Source organism: Pteropus medius, unplaced genomic scaffold (genome assembly GCF_902729225.1).
Source record: "Pteropus medius unplaced genomic scaffold, Ma_sr-lr_union100, whole genome shotgun sequence".
In the NCBI taxonomy this organism is placed as follows: Eukaryota; Metazoa; Chordata; class Mammalia; order Chiroptera; family Pteropodidae; genus Pteropus; species Pteropus medius.
In genome coordinates this window covers 24214140-24234986 of record NW_024346667.1, presented here as the reverse complement: position 1 = coordinate 24234986, position 20847 = coordinate 24214140, and the positions used below count along the sequence as shown (strand labels likewise).

The 20847-nt window shown below is 32.1% G+C and overlaps 1 pseudogene; it reads right to left on the bottom strand.

The window, feature by feature from the left end:
- Positions 1-20396, bottom strand: part of LOC120613202 (nascent polypeptide-associated complex subunit alpha-like) — a 116159-nt pseudogene extending 95763 nt beyond the window's left edge.
- Between the last annotated feature and the right edge of the window lie 451 nt (positions 20397-20847).

Sequence of the window (20847 nt, the reverse complement as noted above, 5' to 3'; positions counted from 1 at the left end):
ATCAATTTATCAAACAAGAAGTGATTGCAAATTTGAGTGCATAGAATATCCTTTATATAGTGGTAAGTCATTGCTGTGTGGTATATCTATAACTTATAGTTATGTGAACATTCTGCAATTTAAATGTCAGATTAAATGTGAAAATGCATATAAAATTAGCTAAAGAGTACATTTTAATAAATTTAAGGTTTTAAATTATAATCAATACAATACAACTCAATTGCAATAAAATAAACAATCGAATTAAAAAATAGCCCTGAGTAGACATTTTTCAAAAACAGATATACTAATGGCCAACAGGTATATAAAAAGGTGCTCAGTATCACGAACCATCAGGAAAATTTAAATCAAGGTCAAAATGAGATATCATCTCTCACCTGTTAAGGTGACTAGTATCAAGAAATAATAATAGGATAAAGAAATTGTGTTATACAATGGAATATATTACTCAGCCATAAGAAGAGATGAAATACTGCTATTTGTGACAACATGGATGGATCCTGAGATAATCATGCTAAGCGAAATAAGCTATGCAGAAAAAGTTGAAAATCATGTGATATTACTTTTATGTGGAATATAAGCCTAAAAGCAATAAACAGGACAAGCAAACAAAGACTGATGGACATGGAAAAAGTGGTCACCAGAAGGTGGGGGGGAGGGGATGTGAAAGAGGGGAGATAGATGGCGTGAAAGTGGTCAAATATGTGGTGACAGAAAGAAATCTATGGGTTGTGAACACACAATGCAATATATATATGCCTTATTGTTGAATTGTACACCTGAAATTTACTGGATTTCATTAATCAACGTCACCATAATAAAAATAAATTTAAAAAATAATAATAATAAAGGTTGATGAGGATATGGAGAAAGGGGATGCTGTTGATTGGAACATAAATTGGTACAGTCATTATAGAAAATGGTATGGAAGTTCCTCAAAAAACTAAAAATAGAACTGCCATATGATCCAGCAATCCATCTTCTGGCTATATATTAAAAAGAAATAAAATCGATACCTAGAAGAGATATCTGCATTCACATGTTCATTTCAAAATTATTCACAATAGCTAAAATGTTGAAACAACCTACATGTCTGTAGACCATTGAATGAATAAAGAAATTGTGAACAAGATGGAATATTTATTCAGTCTCAAAAAAGAAAGAGATGCCACCATTTGCATCAACATGAATGCACCTGGAGGGCATTAAACTAAGTGAAATAAGCCGCGCGCGTGCACACACACACACACTTGCATGATTTCACTCTGTGGAATCTAAAAATGACATAGAAGCAGAGAATAGAATGGTGGTTAACAGGACAGAGAGGGTGGGAGAAATGGGGAAATGCTGGTCAAAGAGAAGAAAACTTAGTTACATATGATAAGTCTAGAGATCCAATGCACAGCATAATGACAAGTCAATAATACTATATTAATTACTGGAAATTTTCTAAGTTAGCAGGTTTCAGGTGCTTGCATCACAAAAAATGGTAACTATGTGAGATAATATGTTAATTAGCATGGCTATAATAATTGTTTCACTATGAATATGTTTATTAAACATTATGTTGAATGCCTTAAATATAAACAATTTTATTTTAAAATAAAATTTAAAAAAATCCACATCTCTGAATCAATCATCACCAATGAATATTTTTCTTGTACAGAATATTAAAGATAATAAAAAATAAGGAAATAAATTGAGAATGCACAGAAATCAATTGATCTGATTTTTATTTTAAAAATGCAACAGAAAAGTTTTGTGATCTATTTCAGGAAAAACTATTTGGTAATTTAGAGTAAATTATACTGGATATGTGTTGAATATTCAAATCAGTATGATTAGCATACACGATTCAGTACATGATCTCTCTAGACTTCCTTTCTGATCAAATGTCCGAAGTCCCATTTTCCTTCCCATTCTCTGTTATGCTGTCTTTTTTCCACCAATCTCAAACGAAGCCTAGGTTTTCCCTTTATTCCTAATTTACCACATATGAGGTTTCTCTTGCTCTTTCAGCAACAAATCAATCACATTTCTCTATAAATCTATGAAAATACTGGTTTTATTTATATTATTTACAGATGCAGCACCTGTAGTTCTCCTTATACCATGTAATTTATGTTTTGAAAAATGTAAGACTTGATATATTTGCAAAATATATTAAACAATAATAAACACTATTAAAAATAAATTTAGCACCATTGTTTATAAATCTCTATAGGTTTCTTTCTTTTATGTAACATACTTTAAAATGCCTGCAATATAAACTAATTAATTAGAAAAGTATGTAGATACCATTTAACTTTTAAAAACTGACTTTAGTACAGAGTAGAACAATACAAATATCTAATGTGTAATAGTGACTACTTGCATGGCAGTAACACTTTAAATAGATTCCATGCAGCTCAAACCGTAAAGTATATATATTAACATACTAGAAATTCTCAAATAAATGGTCAGTAGTATTTTCTCCTTTGAAATTAGTATTAATGATATTTGCAATTTCCATAGAATGAATAAAACCAATAAAATATAATGTGTTACACTGAACAGACAAAATAATGTGAAAATAACATCTTCTGAGGTACTAAATAGAAAATGCTAGCACTTATTTCTTCAGATAAAAGTGACATTAAGTGTGAAGAAAAAGGTAATCACAACTACCTTTCTAAGATTTTAAAACAAATTTTGATAATATAATAGATATGTGTAAAGTATTTGAATATAAATTAATATAATTATATGACTACATATTTTTTAATTTGCAAAATGTCTGCTTATACTAAGAATATTTAAGGAAACTGCACAACAAAGCCACATTTAGTAAAATGCAAACTAAATTGAAACTAACAAAAACAGTAATAAAAGTCACTAAATTATCAGAGTAATTCTGGTCCATTTTCTATAGATATATAGGCTTTCTATTATTTTATCTTGCACAATTCAAGTATCCTTAGATCTTCATTGTTTTCTATCTACATTTTTTATCTAATCAAAATTGATTTTCAGAATAATTTTCTCCTCTTATCTTTCCTCTCTCTTCCTGTTATCCCTTTATTCTAATATTGCTGCATCTCAAGCACAAATTGTAAGTATGAAATGTACATTTTTATTTGTCAAATACAATATCCTGTGGCTTAAATAGTAGGCATATTGTAAGAGTAAGAAAATTATATATACATATACATATTTATAACAATTTTCTTTAATTATTGCAAGTGTAAGTACATTGTATGTGAACATATATGTGTATACATGCAGGTATATATCTAGATATCTAGATATATAGTTGATAATTGCACTCTTCTGACTTTACTCATAAGGACCCTTAGAGATTATCTTACATATTTGGATGCTAATCAACTATTGTGTGTTTGTTATTTTAACCAACTGCTCTTCCATTTCCCAGAAAATTTGTCTGATGCTAATGCCATTGCCAAAAAAATTTGCTTATATTGCCTCTACGTCTTCTCCTTTTCAGAGCATCTCTTAGTCTTCTAGTCAAGGTCTTCGTTCCATGTACTATTATATAGTCAAAAAAGAGTTGCTACAGATTAATGTAATAGGGTAAACAATCTGTCTAATTTCTCTGCCTCTCTTTTAGCATTAAAGTTTCTGTATCTTGGAATAACCACTTTCCAGGATTTGAAAAGTCTTGTTTTTTGACAAGTTTGGAAGTTTGGTGGCAAAGTATAGAACCCATGTAACCATCCCAAAATAGGGACTGAAAGCAAAAAAAATTTTTAGCGTTAAATGAATATGACACAGATGATCAGCTTTCTGTATTCTCTGCTACTGCTTTTTCCCCTGACCTCTAATCTTGAAAATGATTATCTGTGGTTCTCCAAAATGGATCATGAGAATTGTTGCTCAATCCAAAGTACAAGACCAAAGGATTTAAAGTGTGTGTTGTAATTGCGAGTGTTAATATTTCCTCTTTGATTTTGCTTATAAATTAACTGGAATGATTTGTATTATGGTAATAGCAGCTTAATTTTTAAAATTGCATATATGGTGGCCATTTTTTCTAAGAGTTAAGATAATGAAAACAAATAATTACCAACACCAGATGACTCAGACATCACCCAAAAAAAGGACTAAACAACTGTGTTATATTAATGACAGATGGAAGGACACATACAACTGAATTTGGGAGGTAAATAACCAAAACAAAGCATATTGGACAATCTGCAGAACAGAACTTGTTACTGTACCTGGTGGAGCAGAGCATAAGAAATATATTAGAACAGAAACTCACAAATCCAGGATGAGACACATTAGCACTTCTAAGACAATCAAAAGATTTTTCTTCTCCCCCAAAGATATCAATGGTCTATAGAAAATAGTGGTTGCTGAATTAGAATTAGCTTGGGCATATCACAGGAACCAGTTTAATACTTATCATATTGTTTCTTGCTTTCCTAAGAAACTAGGTAGAGTTACATTTTCTGAATCAGAGGTTGCAACAAAATGTCCTGTCAGAAAACATGACAAACAATGACGGATGTTTTGGACCTTTACAATGTAATGTTAATCCTAATTCTGAGTATTTTACCTATGATCATGCTTCCTAAAGTTTATCATGGGTATTGAATCATAGCCCCCCCCACAAAAAAAGGAAAAGAATAATTCTTCATTTTGCTTTTACATACTTTGATTTGAAATGGAATTTCAAATAATCTTCTTGATTTCTATAAAGATTGTAATAAAATTGCAAAAAAAAAAAGAAACAAGATTGTTATCTTGTCCAAATATAAGTAGACTTTGCCTATCTGTCTGCATGTTTGACACACAATGCACATGCAAATTTTGGCAAATTCCGTTTAGTCTATAAACTTCTTATCAAATACAGTGACCCCTGAACAACATGGGCTTTATTGAAACATATACAAATATGTTTCAATAAATACTGTAAATATATTTTCTCTTTCTTAGGATTTTTTTAACCTTTTCTTTTCTTTAGCTTACTACATGGTAAAAATACAGTATATAATACATATAGCATACATAATATATGTTAATGGACTATTTATGTTATCAGTAAGGCTTCTGGTCAACAGTAGACTAGAATTAGTTAAGTTTGGGGCAAGTCAAGAGTTATATGCAGATTTTCAAGTGCATGAGGAGTCAGCACCCCTAACTCCTGCACTGCTCAAGGCTTAACTGTAAAACAAAAAGATCCTACTTGCTAAACCATTCTGCATGCTTTGTATACAATACTGTCAGAAAGGAGTGGGGTTTTCTGACTTGTTGATGTTGAGGTTTTCATAATAAAAGCTTTCTTCACTTTCTCACTCTTTAGTTTCTTAAATCCTATAAATGCACTTAATGAGATTTCACCTTTATAGAAAAGGAAAGAGACAACCTTCTTAAATATGTGCATACAAGATGGTTATCATTTTTGCTGGCCCTAAAGATTTTTAAAGGTTGGCCTACCATCAAATCATATTTTCAAAGTGTGAGAATACAGGATGTCCTTCTCAAATTTAGAGACACATTGAGGATGAGAATGGAGGGAAATACTACAGTAAAACAAATCTATACGTTATTTCACCAAAGCTGTGTGATGATCTTTGTAGAGGACACGTAGGGCCTAAAATAAGTTGCAAGGACTGAATGAGATGTTCACTGTTATATGTAAGTTGTGACAGACATTTCATAGTGAAAAATTAACCAAGTGTTTGGAAATAAGATAGCTTCTGAACTCGGGAAAAATAAATCACCAGAAAAGGGCAGCCAAGTTAAAAAGGACTTTGTTATGTCTTTACAAAATTAACTCATTTGAAATTTAACTTTAGTTTCACAAATCCAATACCTCTGTGCATTAAAACCATTTTTTATAAATGGATGTTTAATTTATGATGACATCCATGTGCTTCAGAATGATTAAAAATCATGGACATTTTAGACATGGATAGCCTATATAATGCATTTATGAGTACAAAGTCCCGGATTGACAAATGTCTAGTTTACCAGAACTAGTGACAGTATAAATGGGTGGACAATTTTGGAGAACTGGGATGTAATCCCTAAATGTGTAAAAACTTGCTGTGGTTGCTAAGTAAAATCCTAATTATTTTATGCTTGTTTTTGTTGTGAGGATATTTATTTTGTGCTACCTCGTTGAACTGACACCAAGAATTGATATAACATAGGCTTCAGAAGAACAGAGCTGCAAGTTAGAGTAAATTTTACATTGGACTGTATTGTTTTATGTACATAAAAGTAAGATGTTCCAATGGCTGCAAGAACTTCATAGAAGTATTAATAAAAAAGAAAACAGAGCATAAAAATATTCTACTGTAAAAAACATTTCATTGTTATTTTTAAATTAAATATAGGTAGTATACTGTCCTAGTATATTTATCTCCTTTTAAAAAGTTCACATTTTTTTCAGATCGATACACAATAATATGGTCTATAAAATTTAAATATCCTATATGTATTCCTCACTTTAATTTTTAATAATTTTAATTTTTGAGAAATTTTATTATATATTATTTTAATTATTCTTTGGGTTACATTTCTAATTTTAAAATACATATTAAATCTCTGTTTGTGTTAGGTCAATATTTAGCAGCATCCCTTGCCTTTCCACATTATAAGACAAGGCCGTTATTGACATACAATTTCCTACATTCTACAGTCCCACTTTTACATCTCACATTTAGTCAGCTACGCTTTCTTTTATGTCCCATGGTAGTATTTTTCTGTGCTTTCTCCATAAGTTGACTCTATATCTTAAAATAAATAACAGAAAAATCACACTATTATGGTCATATTTAACTTGTCTCATGTGCCACTCATAGGTTATTTTGAAGATAGTACTGATAGTAGTAATGGGGAAAAATGTTAATGTTTTTTGCTTATTTTATTTTCTGCTCCCTCAGTCAAACATTCTCATTTACTGAATTCGTTTATCATCAGAGACTTTCAATTCCGTTCTCATGCTAAAACCGTGCTCTCCAAACTATAGTTGGGCTGTCACTTTGAGAATTACTTATAATAACAGCCACTGTTACCTAGATCCTAAGACACTTTTTTTCCCCATAATTTATAGTCTCAATGTGGCAGAATACATCTTCAACTAACTTCACCCATACCCTGAGCTCCAAGATAAGCTCCAGCCACCTGAGATCTTGCACTGAAATAGCGGGTTAAAAAATCGTTATCGCACTTGTTTTTATTAATCTTTCTTAAATGTGTATATATAGCTCACATTTATTTCAATGTTTAATATTAAAAGTGTTTTGGGTCTTTATTTAGAAGTTCAGTGATGTTTTTATGACCAGAAATATGCCGGAGGAGCTGGTTTCATTGTCCTTTAGCTTAAATTGGTTTCATTGTATGTCCTTTAGCCTAAAGTCAAGGTTTCCAAGAACCTATTGATGCCTTTAAATAAAGACTTTGCTACATACAGTAGTACAAGAGTGAAAGTCAAATGGAAGAGGAAGAAAATGAGGAGCATATGTAGGTTCCAAGTAAACCGCATTTCAAATAGTTTGAATGAGAGATCAACTAGTCCCCAAAACATACTTCAAATTACTCATTTACAAAATATTAAAATCTTGAGAATATGTAAAGCTATAAAGGAACACTTTACAAGAGCTTGAACACATTAGAAATGAAGAGCATATTCATATGATTAATGCCTCAGATGTGGAAAGGGATAATAACCAGAGACAAGAATGATTTTAAGTTAATTTTATAAATGGTGTGTGTGTTTATTGCTATAGTGAGGTGAGATCAGTATACGTTAAAAACTCAGGTTTTTCTGTTAGCTATGAAGCAACATATTATTTGGCAGGGGGTGAGGTGGGAATGAGCTAAAGTTGGGAACTTAAAATGAACCCTTGTAAGATAACATCTGTAAGTTAGATATTATGAAGTCAATTAGAGATCTGGCTAAGTCTGAAAAGAGTAAGTTTGAATAACTACTTGACTTCAGGAAAGACTATTATTAAGAAAATGTGCACATAGATTAAATCAGGTGTTCATTGAAACTAGTTCAAATAACTTAAAGTTTTAAAATTATATATTTTTTGATGAGCTCCAATATGTAGATTTAAGTATTTAATTAATTATAACTATAAATTTCTCTGTCTCTTCTTTGATTAGTACCACTTCTACTCCAGGGAAATTGGAGTAATCTATAATAAAGAACTGAGCTACAAAATTCTAAAGCAAATTAACCTTTGGGGAAAAGTATCATGGTTTCTGTAATTAAAATAATGAGAATTCTAAGAATAATAGTATTTAGGCCTTTTCTCTATAAAAAGAAATTTATTTGTAGCCAAACAGCTAATCAAAAGGCAAACTGTAATTGTATACTCAGAGATTCCATTCTGTGTGACTATGCTAAAATACTTTTCTTAATAATGATTAGCTTCTGACAAGGGAGAATTTGTCATTTGCCAAAAATTATTGCCTTTGTAGAATGTCAATATTTAACTTAAATGACTTTGATTCATATATAAGTGCAGGAAAGTTTTTAATTTTTGCAATCTGAGAATTTAATTTTTATACTTTACTAAAAATCTTTAAACCTCTTATGTCCAAAATTTAAATAATTTTAGAATGTTTATACTGTTATTTTTAGACATAAAGCATCATTGAACTCTTTAGTGACTCGTATGTTAGTGGCAACTTTATATTCAGATGATATGTGGATATAGCACTAGTTATATCACTGAGTGTGACATGGATAAATATGACAGCACGTCATGATGAAAATGATCTTCCAAGACTGGTTTCAATGAATGTTGACAAGGAAAACACAGGGAAGAGTTAAGAAAAACACATAATAACACTTCTGCTTTTACCTGTCACAAATTGTTTTTGTAAGATAAATAAAGACATTATATAAATGATATGAAAATTTAAAGTAATCATGAAGCAAATTGACAATTATAATGATGACTATGACATAAAGTAAGAAAAGATTCTTTTTTGAGATTTCATAAAGTACTAAAATTTTAGTGTTGGTAACCACTTTAGAACTTTTTAAAATTCTTTTTAGCAGACATGAAATATATGTGGGCGCAAGTCTCATTTCTAAGGAATGGAGTGAGTAACAACTAACACTGAATTCTAAATTTCCTGGAGAGTTTCAAAAAAAGATGATTGTAAGATCACCCAAAAGGTAAATGCAAACAGACCCAATATGGTGTTAAGAATGAATCCCCAATTTCCCTGTGTATTCCAGTGGTCCCAACCAATTCACTTAGCATTATAGTTATTTAAATACACATTTTAAAACCTAGTATCCTTAATGGATACCAGTGGACATCATGTTTGTGCCTTTCTTGAACCAAAATATGCCATTAAACCCAAAATAAGAGCAGATAATGGACAGAATCCCATTTCCAGGCAGCTATGCCTACAATCTCAACAAATAGTGTGGAAATGCTTTCTCACCAAACATCTTAAACCCATTTTATTTTAATAAACAAAAGATTGTCTTTAAAATGTGAACATTTGTCTATAACATCTTGCATTTTTCACTTTATGAAGCATATGTAAGGAGAAAAGATGTTTCTTACTTTTCAAGGAAAAACTTTAAGAGGAACTGCAGTGTGGATAATAAAAACAATAAAACTATCTGAGTTCCATTAATGAAAGGAGAATAAATGTCTCTTTAAGAATAGTCATGGACGTTCATGTAATGCATAGTGAAAAGAGGAAAATGCTGACGTGAAGAGGGTATTGTTGTACTGTTTTTCCACCTGATCCTTACCTTCTTAGGCTTTTATTGTCTCAACTTCCATCCTTAATATTAGAGATTTATCAGGTAACAAATATATGTGGAGATCGAAGAAAAATTTATGTGAACATTGAGAGTTGTACCTCTTATGTCTGACTTCTAAAATCACTATATCTGTCTATTTGTTTTCATCACTGTTTGGTATTCTGAATTTAAAAATATATATATTCTTAATTAAGAAGCTAGGTTGCTCAACTTAAGGAAAGTTTCAAGAAAGGGAAAGGAAGCAGAAAAGAGGAAGAAACACACCTGAGAGGAGATAGAGATTATTGAATTGGGATTTAGATATATGAGAAGTTTCAGAAAAGATGTATAAATAAAATTGAGTAGAAAAAGGAAAATTGTGTAAAACATTTTGAATGAAATACTTTTTAGTAATCTTTTATAGATAGAGGTAAAGAATGTAATTGTATTGTTTATTTTCTGCAAGCTGCTTTAGAAATAATTCAGTACAGTGATTAAGATATTTTCTCCCTCAAATTTATTATATTTTTTCTTTAGGCATACATCTTAGATTTTGAAACTTAGGTGTAATATTAACCAATTGATTAAACCTATGCATTTCAATAATTCAGAAATCTAAAGTATCTCTCTTAGAAATAGCAAATTGGTTATTTTTCCCACACAATTTCAAAAACACAATTTTACATAAGAATTTAGACTTCTCTTTGGGTGATGAAAAGGTCAATATTTAGGACCATTTAGTATCTCTGCCTGGCTCTGCTAGCCAAGACCAAAATTCTAGGATTTGGGGAGCTGCTCTGGAAATTATAACAAAGTTGCTAATAGAATGGGAAAATTGATATTTGAAACTTGAGTGATTTTTATTAAACAATGTTCTATGAATTTCATGAATTGGTATATACATATACTACTATGGTCAGGAAATTGTCTTGATATTGTTTAAATATGAGTTAGTTTAAAGCATTAAAATTCAATGATTGTGAGAATTTGCAAGGCACATTTAAGTGAATGTTTACCAATTAAAAGTCATGAAGGTGTTTTATATGTAACATAATTTACTCACTACTCTAACCAAAAAAAGTTGTGTGTGTGTGTGTGTGTGTGTGTGCATGTGTGTGTGTGTAGTCACTAGCGAGGTCACAGTACATGCCCAAAGCATGAGGTGGTATATCATACTGGAAGAGCTCAGACAAACTCGCCAAAGATCATATTTGGCAACTAGTGTTATCAGAAGAAAAATTACCCATAGAATGAAAAAAAAAAAAATGATCCCCTGCTCTCTTGGCATTCTTTGGAGAGGAATGTTTCAGACAGACACAGCTGGAAATAACACGGTTTTTTAGGACAGAAATTTTCCCAAAATATGTTCTATACTTTTTATGCAGAGAGTATTTGAGTATCCCTAAAAAATGATAAAATAACAGTCTGAGCTTGGGTACCAGCTGCTCAGTAGTTGCACTGATATCACTGGAAAACTTAGAAGGAAGCTGAAACCCTTCACAGATTTTCCTCCTGCCTAGTATTAGAAAAGGCTGATTCATTATCTAGTAACACAAGAGAACTGTCAGGGTCATTAATCTTTAGAAAATCATGTTGGTCTTTTTCCAGTCAAGTCTTAGTCTGAAGAAATGATCAGCTATAGTCCTCTTTTTCTCAGGAGATATAATTAATTTAATCAAGAATAGAAAGAGAATGATATTATACAATTCCATCCACTTGCTAGGGTCAGCAGTGTTCATAATTTGTCAATTAGGGTTTTATACCTCATTGACTATTAATCTTCTTTCATCCCAGCAGAAAACATTCTGTTACCATATGTGATCTCTAGCAACACAAGAGAATATCTGACGAACCATCTGAAATGAAATCCATGTCCAAATTGTGTTCATCCTGCTGCCCTTCATCCAATCAATGGAAACCATCCATCTGACTCCTAAGTTCAAAGCAGTTACGAAAACAGAAAGAGGACAGTTCACTATTCATCAACTCTTCACCCTCCCAAACTCACAGTTTTCTAGTTTTCTCAAGGCAGAGAATCTGGATATTGATTGCCTTTCTTTAGTGGACTTTTCTGCCAGCATTTTTGTTCACAATGATTACTCTTTTAAAGCCATCAGCAAAGGTCACAATAATCAATTCCAACTTCCATTTGGGCACATTCACACTGAGCCAATAGAACAGCAGTCACCATTCAGGCTAAGGAACTTTGTAAGGCAGATATCTGGACTAAGGATTAACAGCTGTGATCTTTAGCAGGTAATCCTGTCTTGGTTAGCACTCTTTCCAATCTCCTCCCTCGTTACTTCTAAGAACTATTCGGCTACATTATCCAACATATCCCATCCTTATGAAACTTCTACCACTATCTTTTGTTCTAGCTTCAGTTTTCTAGTTTTCCGGCATCTCTGTTCCATAGAATTAGCCATTGGCAAGTTCCTACGGATATCATCTCACATTAGAGATCATTCTGGAAACTTTACTTAGTCCTATGCAGCGACTTATATATCCTTCCAGGCCTACTGGCTTCCATGTGTTTCCTCAGAGACAAGTTCCTGGAGAACAAAGCTGTGAAGAAATAGGACAATCAAATGGATACGGTGCTCAGCACCCTCAGATACAGTGCTCAACACCCTCAGCTTTGTGAAGCTTAGCTTTCATGTAATTTCAAACCTGAAGTATTTAGCCGGACTTGGATAACTAAAATAAAATAACAGATATCCCCTACTCTTATCTATTTAATTCCCAAAAGACAAGGACTAGTAGGTGGAAGGAAACATTTTCCACATTCTTGATCTAAAATTTTAGAGTTCCATTGAAGAGTTGAGGTTTGGGAATATGACTACTAACTTTCTCTGTATAAACAGAATATGATATCACAGTGAGACTGCTTTATCTACTTGGCCCATTGACTCCAAGTTATTTTGACACCAATATTGCTTCCTCATCTTATAAATTCTTTGGAGGCTGGAGATGGTTTTGCTCTTGCTCTGGTTGAGGTAAGAAGCATATCCAATGGCCATTGCTACATAAACCAACTACTACCTTATGCCTGCTTCTATAAGAAAAGTGTACACAGTTGACCCTTTAACAACATGAGTTTGAACTGCATGCGTCCCCTTATACATGGAGTTTTTTTCATAGAATACCTGTATTGTTTTTGATCCCCAGATGAGAGTCCATGGATGAGGAGGGATGACTGTATGCATTGATCTACACCATTTTATAAAGGATGCTTGAGTATTCATGGATTTTGGTATCCACAAGGGTTCCTGGAACCTATCCTCCATGGGTACCAAGGGATGACCTAAGTTTTCTGAGAGTTCAAGGGTCCACTTTATATATAAATTGTGTAGTTTTCTTGTTCATTCCTCAGAAAGTCTATTCCTATTCATCAGTTTCCAAGTTTTATCTAAGTGATTCTGATGGACAGGTCAAATTCCTTCTGACTTATTAAAGGTGCCCCAGAGAAAGCATATACATTCCCAGTAGGAAGAGAAAAGAAAGAGTGAGCTGAAGTGTAAATAGAATAGTCTTTCAACGATGCATTTTAAATATAAATTACCTCTATATTTGCAGACTGGCTAATGAAAGAGTGTGCTGATAGGAAAATTAATATGATATTCAAATATTTAACAACTGATAGAAAGTGAACATCAAAGTGCCGAAGTGGGATCCAGAGGTCTCATTCTGTGCTAACCATCAACTCTTTCTGAATAATAATATGAAGAATATCAAAACCCTTATTTAAAGTCTTACTAATGAAGGACATGCATATGATCCTTTTATCACACACTAAAATAAAAATAACCAACAGGAATAAAACACTAATGTGTATAGCTTATACCTATGTTGAAGTACTGAGAGTGTTTTCTTGTATATGAATTGAGTCACGAATGTGATCTTTCAATAATTTTAAGCACGAATGCAAACAGAGAACCTCATACACTTATCCACACAACAACAACAACAACAAAAAACTATTTAGACTCTATTGGTATCAGACTTCTTCATAATTTGCTTACTCTAACCAGGGAATCTCAACTGACTAAGAAAGGGGTTGGTGTGTTGCAAAGGATTCAATCAGTGAAAAAGAATTCATGGGATGCAGATTGAGAATATTTATTACTAAACTATACAATTTTGTATGGATTTATTGCAAGAAATCGGCATATATAATTGTGATATCGGGCTAAGCAAATCCAGAATTCATATGGACTGGAATCCTTGCATTATTTTTTATATGTGATCACATTCCAAAATTTAAGTACAATGACAGGGGCAAAACGACCTTTGCCTAACAGACACCAGAAAGTGGAAAGCAGGCAAGAGCACAGTCCAAAAACCAATCAGCTTTAAAGATTCAGGTTTAAATTACTTTAACTAGCTGCATAACTTTGGCCAAATCCTTTTAATTTTCTAGACTTCACTTTTCTTATTTTGTATAAGATAACATATATGTCTCAGAATTGCTGTGATGGCTAAACCAAATAATAATAAAGTAATGATAGAAAGCACTTTACTGAGTACATTTTAGACACTTAAGGTTTTGTATGTTATAAAATTCTTAAAGAAATCACTACAGGTATATGACAGTATTATTTCTATTTTATCCTTGAGGAAATGGTTCTTATAGAAAAGTAAGAAATTTGCCTAAGGTGACTGTACAAGCTAGCTCAAATTTAAATTATGTCTGACTCCAAAGCCTGTTGATTTAAGCCCTCCACTAACATGTCTGGCACTATACTTAATATTTGATAAGCAGCTGGCATTTTTATTATTTTTTTATTATTATTTTTACGAGCTTTCCCCTTTCTATAATTAACTTCATGTCCCAGAAAAAGGAATGAAGTCTCCTGTGCTTTTTGGAATAAAATTTATCTCTCATTTTGAGAAAAGAATAACATAACACTATTTTTCTGTGGCTGAATAAATACTCTTTTAATCATTAGCTATATATACAAAGATGCATGAATTAAATGAGTGAATTCAAGCATCAACTACATTCTCTGCATGGAGACAAAACACTTGGTTTAGGCTTACTTTCCATCTTTAACTGGACATACGATAGTTACTGATTATAGAAAACTCTTCTCTCACTGTAGTCAAGATGGAGCAATGCAAGAGCTTCTGTGGGGGAAGAAAGAGTAATTGTTCAACAGCGGTGGAAGTTATTTTTTCTATCATAAGTAATGTCATATATTTTACAGTTCATCAAAGTACACCTCCTTATTTTCAATACATGTTGACAGACCAAAATAAAGCAGGATATGAAGGGAAATAGAATGCATTTAAAATTCACTCACAGGTAAATATGTTTTTTACTTTGTTAATATCTTTATAGAAGCCAATGTAAAGAAATTTTCACATTCTTTACTAAAACATGGCATCTTTTTAGAGTAATATAGTGAAACTAATTCATTTTTACATATTTAGTGGCATATTACCAAATGCAGCAAATGAACAGAAGGTATTAAAACAGGCAATTAGGAAATGTTTGACTCTCGCCCTTCATTTAGATTTTACAACTGTTCTGTGTTTGACCAGAACATGTCTTGGGATGGATGTAACTTTGAAAAATAAGGCACTGATTTTTTTTCTCAGTGTTTTATTTTTGTTTTGTTTTAACACCAGAGCTGGCTCCCTCAAGTGAAAAGTGTAAAATTACTGGACTCTCTTAGATTCCAAAGGAAATTACCTGTAGCATGAAGTGTGGTGGTAAAGTATTCTCTCTGTTTATCAAGATGCAACCCAAGAAGTCAGTTGGGATATGCAAGCTCTCACTATTGCTATTAAAACATAAAACAAATATCACAGTGACCAACTATTTATATACAACTCTATAAAGAGACCAAAGAGAATGGTCTTTCCTGAAGTCTCTAGGTTTCCAAAGTGCTCTAGAAATATAATCATATTCCACAGTGAAATGAAAAAGACTCCTTCGATACCTCAGTCTTTTAAAACCCTGATAATAACTCGCATTTAGCAAATTTTAGCTAAAATATAACTTGACATTTATGAGACACTATATTTGAACACTGTAATTTTGATTGAAATCAAATTTCTCCTGTAACAACACGAGCAATTATCTATTTTACATGTGTAGTTTCATAGCTGTTATAGCGCAGTTTTGTCTATATATAGCTTAATAATGTTTCCAAAACTGGCACATTTAAGGGCATATTGAATAAAGGTCTATTTAGTATGACTACTCCTCAGAAACATGGTTTTCTGGGAAATTTGTGGATTTCAAAAAAAAAAAATTTCTATAGTTTCTGGCTATTAGTACAAAAATGAGTACAAAAATAACACAAATACTAATTAACCATAATATTGTAGAATTCAGATTTTACATTAATCAAACATTTAGGTAGTGACAGACACCATTTTAAATATTCTTTATATTAACTTGTTTTTCTAACTATAAGATAGTATTATAATCCACATTTTGAAAACAATAAAATTGAAGCACTGAGATTTTAGGTAAATTTATAAAACTGCACAGCAAATAAATTGCAAAACTTGCTGTTATACCCAGCTTCCAGTCTTCATGGTTTTGCCTTCCATACTACACTACCTCACTATGGAATGGTGGATATGGCAGTTGGTTTGGTGTAATGAGTGTCCTCATCATCATTTTTCTGGTGTTAGAAATCTATTCATGGGATTTATGTGAAGATAACTCCCACTCCATATGGCTAGGCAACAAGGATCTGCCTAGTTTTTGACAGATATTTGACATACACACACACACACACACACACACACACACACACACACACACATATATATATATATATATATATATATATATATATATATATATATAAAAATAAAGGATCTTTCTTTAAGCTGAATACATGTGAGTGTCAGAAAGTGCATTACCATACATTTTTCTGGCCTTATGAAGGAATCAGAAAGAAATAATGTGCAAAGAAAACCAGAGTTGTAGAGGAAAATATGAGCCAAAATATCACATATTTAGTCTCTAGATCCAGATGTACCTAAAGGCAGACTAGTACTATACTTTTCTTTAATGAACAATTAATTTTCCTACTTAGGTTAAGCTTAAAGAGCTCTCGTGAGCATTGAATTCTCCCTTTACAAGATGAGGTAAACTAAGAAATGCCAATATTTGCTTCACTTTCAATTCTTTGAAGGCAGAGGTTATGTCCTGTTCAACCTTGATGTATCTGGACATAAAGGCATGCAAAAATATTTGTGGAGTCAAGGAAAAAGGAACTGGCTCAAAGCTAGTAATATCATAAGAGGCAAAAGAGGGCCACAAACAATGACCTCCAAGACAGTTGATCATTGATTATTATGATACATCTACTCTATACTTGACTGAATTTGTATTTAATATATTTTTAAATCATCATCATCATTATTGTTATTTTTTAAAATATAGATGTATTATTTATATATAATGAAATTAGGAGATATTAAAGGTAAACTTTTATGACTTCTGACAAATGCATATAGCCATCTAACTCATATTCCTATCACAATATAGATCATTCCTTCACCACAATAACTTCTTACTGTCTTTTCCCAGTAAAGCCCTGTCAACTAGAGTTATCTATTCTGATTTCTATCACAGGTTAGATTGGCCTGCTCTAAAATTTTATATAAATGAAATAATTCAATAAAAACTCTTTTGTGTCTGTTTTGTGTCTCTTTCATTGTTGTTCTATCTAGATGCTATTACTATCTCTCTTTCACAGAGAAGAAAAGCAAGATAAAGAAAATAATTAGTGGCTAGTTATTACAGCCAAAGATCATTCAGACAGGGGATGTTAGAACTCAGGTTCAAATTTAGCAACTTGATGGCAGAGTCCACATTCTCTGCAGTATATCCAATGACCATTTACTTGAATTTCCATGCATTTACATTTAATAACTAAATATATTACCAAAGGCTTAGGATTTGAATATATTATAGGATATTTATTATTTTAAAAAGTACCTAGCAGATAATAAATCATGGTTATTCTCTTATGTTACTTGAGCATATTTTATACACACAAAAGAAATACAGAACCAAGGCAATCATCTAGAAATGTACAACAAAAATTACTATTGATAGAATTATCTTATTGATTTAGGAATTATTTTTACCAAAGTGTTTAAAATTAGTCTCTAAATATTCTATTCCACCCTGCCCATGTAGACCAGATTTTGTGGCACAATATTATAATTAAAAAAGAGTTCGATGATATGTTAAAAAGATAAATGTATATCAATATAATTTACAGTGACATTAATAGGCTCATTAGTTCAATTTGCTCTGACTGAAGCATTAATATAATAAAATTATTAAAAGTAATATTGTGAATTCAATAACATTTTATTGTGGCAATATCTTTTTTAAAAGACTGGTGTTAATTAATCGATGCTGTAAGGATCATGAAAACTGTTTACAGAGGTATTTTCTTATTGAATTATTTGAGTGAAATTAGTGAAAATTATGGCAAAATGATGCCATCCAATATTGTCTAAGAACAAATTTCTGCAAACTCTTCATGAGTTCCCAAATGGAAGAACATTCTTTATTGAAATTTAAAGCCTCTCATTAAGAACTCAGAAAGAAATTATTGACATGCTGTGGGACTTTCCAAGATGAATAGAAATTATTTGTTTTTCTTCAACATCATATAAAAAGACATATATAATGAAACAGATGTGAATGAGGATAATAATGAATACACAAAGCTGCTTTTTAAGGGATTAATTATTCCTCTCAATATTTCTTCAAGCCCTTTAACTGCTTTTATTATGGTCATTGTCAATTATATATAGGCTCATTTTGATGATCGTTTCTAGGAATAAATATACAAAATTATGTCCTACTCAAGGATGATCTGGAATTGTCACCTCTGTCACAACCTGTCCTCCTACTTCCTCCTGCTTGACCATAGTAAACTAAGATGGCATTTTAAATTGGTGAAAGTAATGAGGTTTACATAATACACATAAAAATTAATTGGCAAAGGTAGATTTTGTTTTTATATTAGCAGTATTATAGAAATAATGCAATATGTACTTTGTCAAAGAAATTATTTAAACCATACATTCTTAAAAGAAGCTATATCACCTTCAAGGAGACAAAAATTGGTTCGTTGGGGCCAACAATTAGATATTACAATAGTTTGTGGCCTTCCAGAGGACCACAATACATAAACAGATATATAGCATATAAATGAAATTGCAGAATATTATTTATATTGTGAATAATGATTAAAACATGCTAAGATATTCTAGCCCTGATGTTGAGTGTTCCTAGACTATTTCATAGCATTTAATATATTCTTTTGACTTACAGAAGTTTGTAAATTATTTTGAAAATAACTATATTTAACTTAGTCCTTCAAAATTGACAAGGCTTTTAAGGATATCCAGAAGGCTCTTGTTAAAATTGACACTAGATAAATGAAGTTTCTTACTGTATACGTCCCTGAACTTTCTAGAATTCTGTCTTCTTATTTTCATTTCCTAATATGCAGAATTTCTCTATTTTTTTCTTGACTTTACAATCGTTCTTTAGAAATTTGAATATTAGAAAGATTATTTATTTATTAATAACCTGGGGTGTGCCTATAAATTTTAGATGTAATAAAGTTACTGTTTATAGCCATATAGGCAATATTATTAGTAGATGATGATATATACATAACATGAGCCCTGAGTATGTTGCAAAATCTTTCTTTGAATATCTCTCTGAGTAAGCCGTCAACTCTAATACCTAGCACAGCTAGGCATCAGGGAACCCTCCATCTTTTTCTCCTGTCTAAATTCTTCTGATATTTTTACATTGCTGCTCTCCCTTTTCCACCTGGTCCTGGTCCTCTTACAGTGGAACAGATAATAGGAATGATGGAAATATTTCCTCAATAAAGTAGCAATAAATATTTCTATATGGTGAATCAGCATTTCTCTTGTTAGTTTTCAACATCTCTCTCATCTGAACTCTATATATCACTTCAGTAACAGTGCTCGTCTCTTTTCTCCTCCTTACCAAAGACTATAAAGATATTTATTTCCTGTCTCGATATGGTGTGAGGACACTGAGGTTGGAAGGAAGTGAGGAAAGTGGATTAAGTTCCCAGAAAGGAAGTAGGGGAAATTCTGGCTTCTAAAAGACTCTCCCTAGAGGAATAGATTCAAAGTGAGAATACCTTACCCTCCCAGCTTAGTGAGTAGAGAGGACTAGAGAGTGCTTCTCCAGGTAGCTCCTAGCTACATGTGGTAGTGGTGGCAGTGGGGTTGTCTCTTCCTAAGATTATCACCACATTTCAGGTCAGAAAATCCACCAGTGAATTTCCTAGTAGTTTCTATGGGGAGCTGTTGCTTGTTCCTTATCTTAGGATGCCAAGAATCACATGCCCCCATCACACCATCCTCTTTTATGTACTCATATAACATTCTACAATGCATTTTTCCACACCTTCACCCCAGATATAGTGAAGTTGTGAGATTCACTGGGCTATGACACAGGTGTTTCCACTAACCTGTTCCCATTTGTTCCATTGACAAAGTGAGAGGGGCGAGGTTGGGAGCAGAGCCAGACTCTGCAGTCCAGCGTAGAGCACAGCTGGGGGAGTGGAGTATGATCATTGTGGTCAGAGTTCTGAGGTAAGTAAGGTGGATCCCCACCACCTTCCTCCATTTTCTTACTCTTTTAGACAGAGTCCTCATGATATTAAGTCTATAAATATTCTCCATGTAGGGTTTACCTTAAGAATATAGATGATTCTTGCTTACAATAATTCTTTTTGAAACTACAGATGATGAAAATCTTTTCTTTATCAGAATAAGTTCAAACCAGGAATGTCTAAATGGAGAATGTATATTTTTCCCCACTTTAACTACATCAAGCTGTTTTGGTCCAATCCTAGACCAGTGCTATGCAGGTTCTGATGAGTCTTTAAAAAGAGGGGGAAAAAAAAGAGCTCTGATGCATCCTAATTCTAGTACCTCTTTTATTTGAAAATATTTCAAATAGGCTAATTTAGTGTGAAATATTTTCCCCTGAATGCACCAAGTTGAAATTTTGTCTGACATCTGCAGTCAGATAGGATAGGAAGAACCACATTCATAATCTCTGCTTCTGTTCTTTC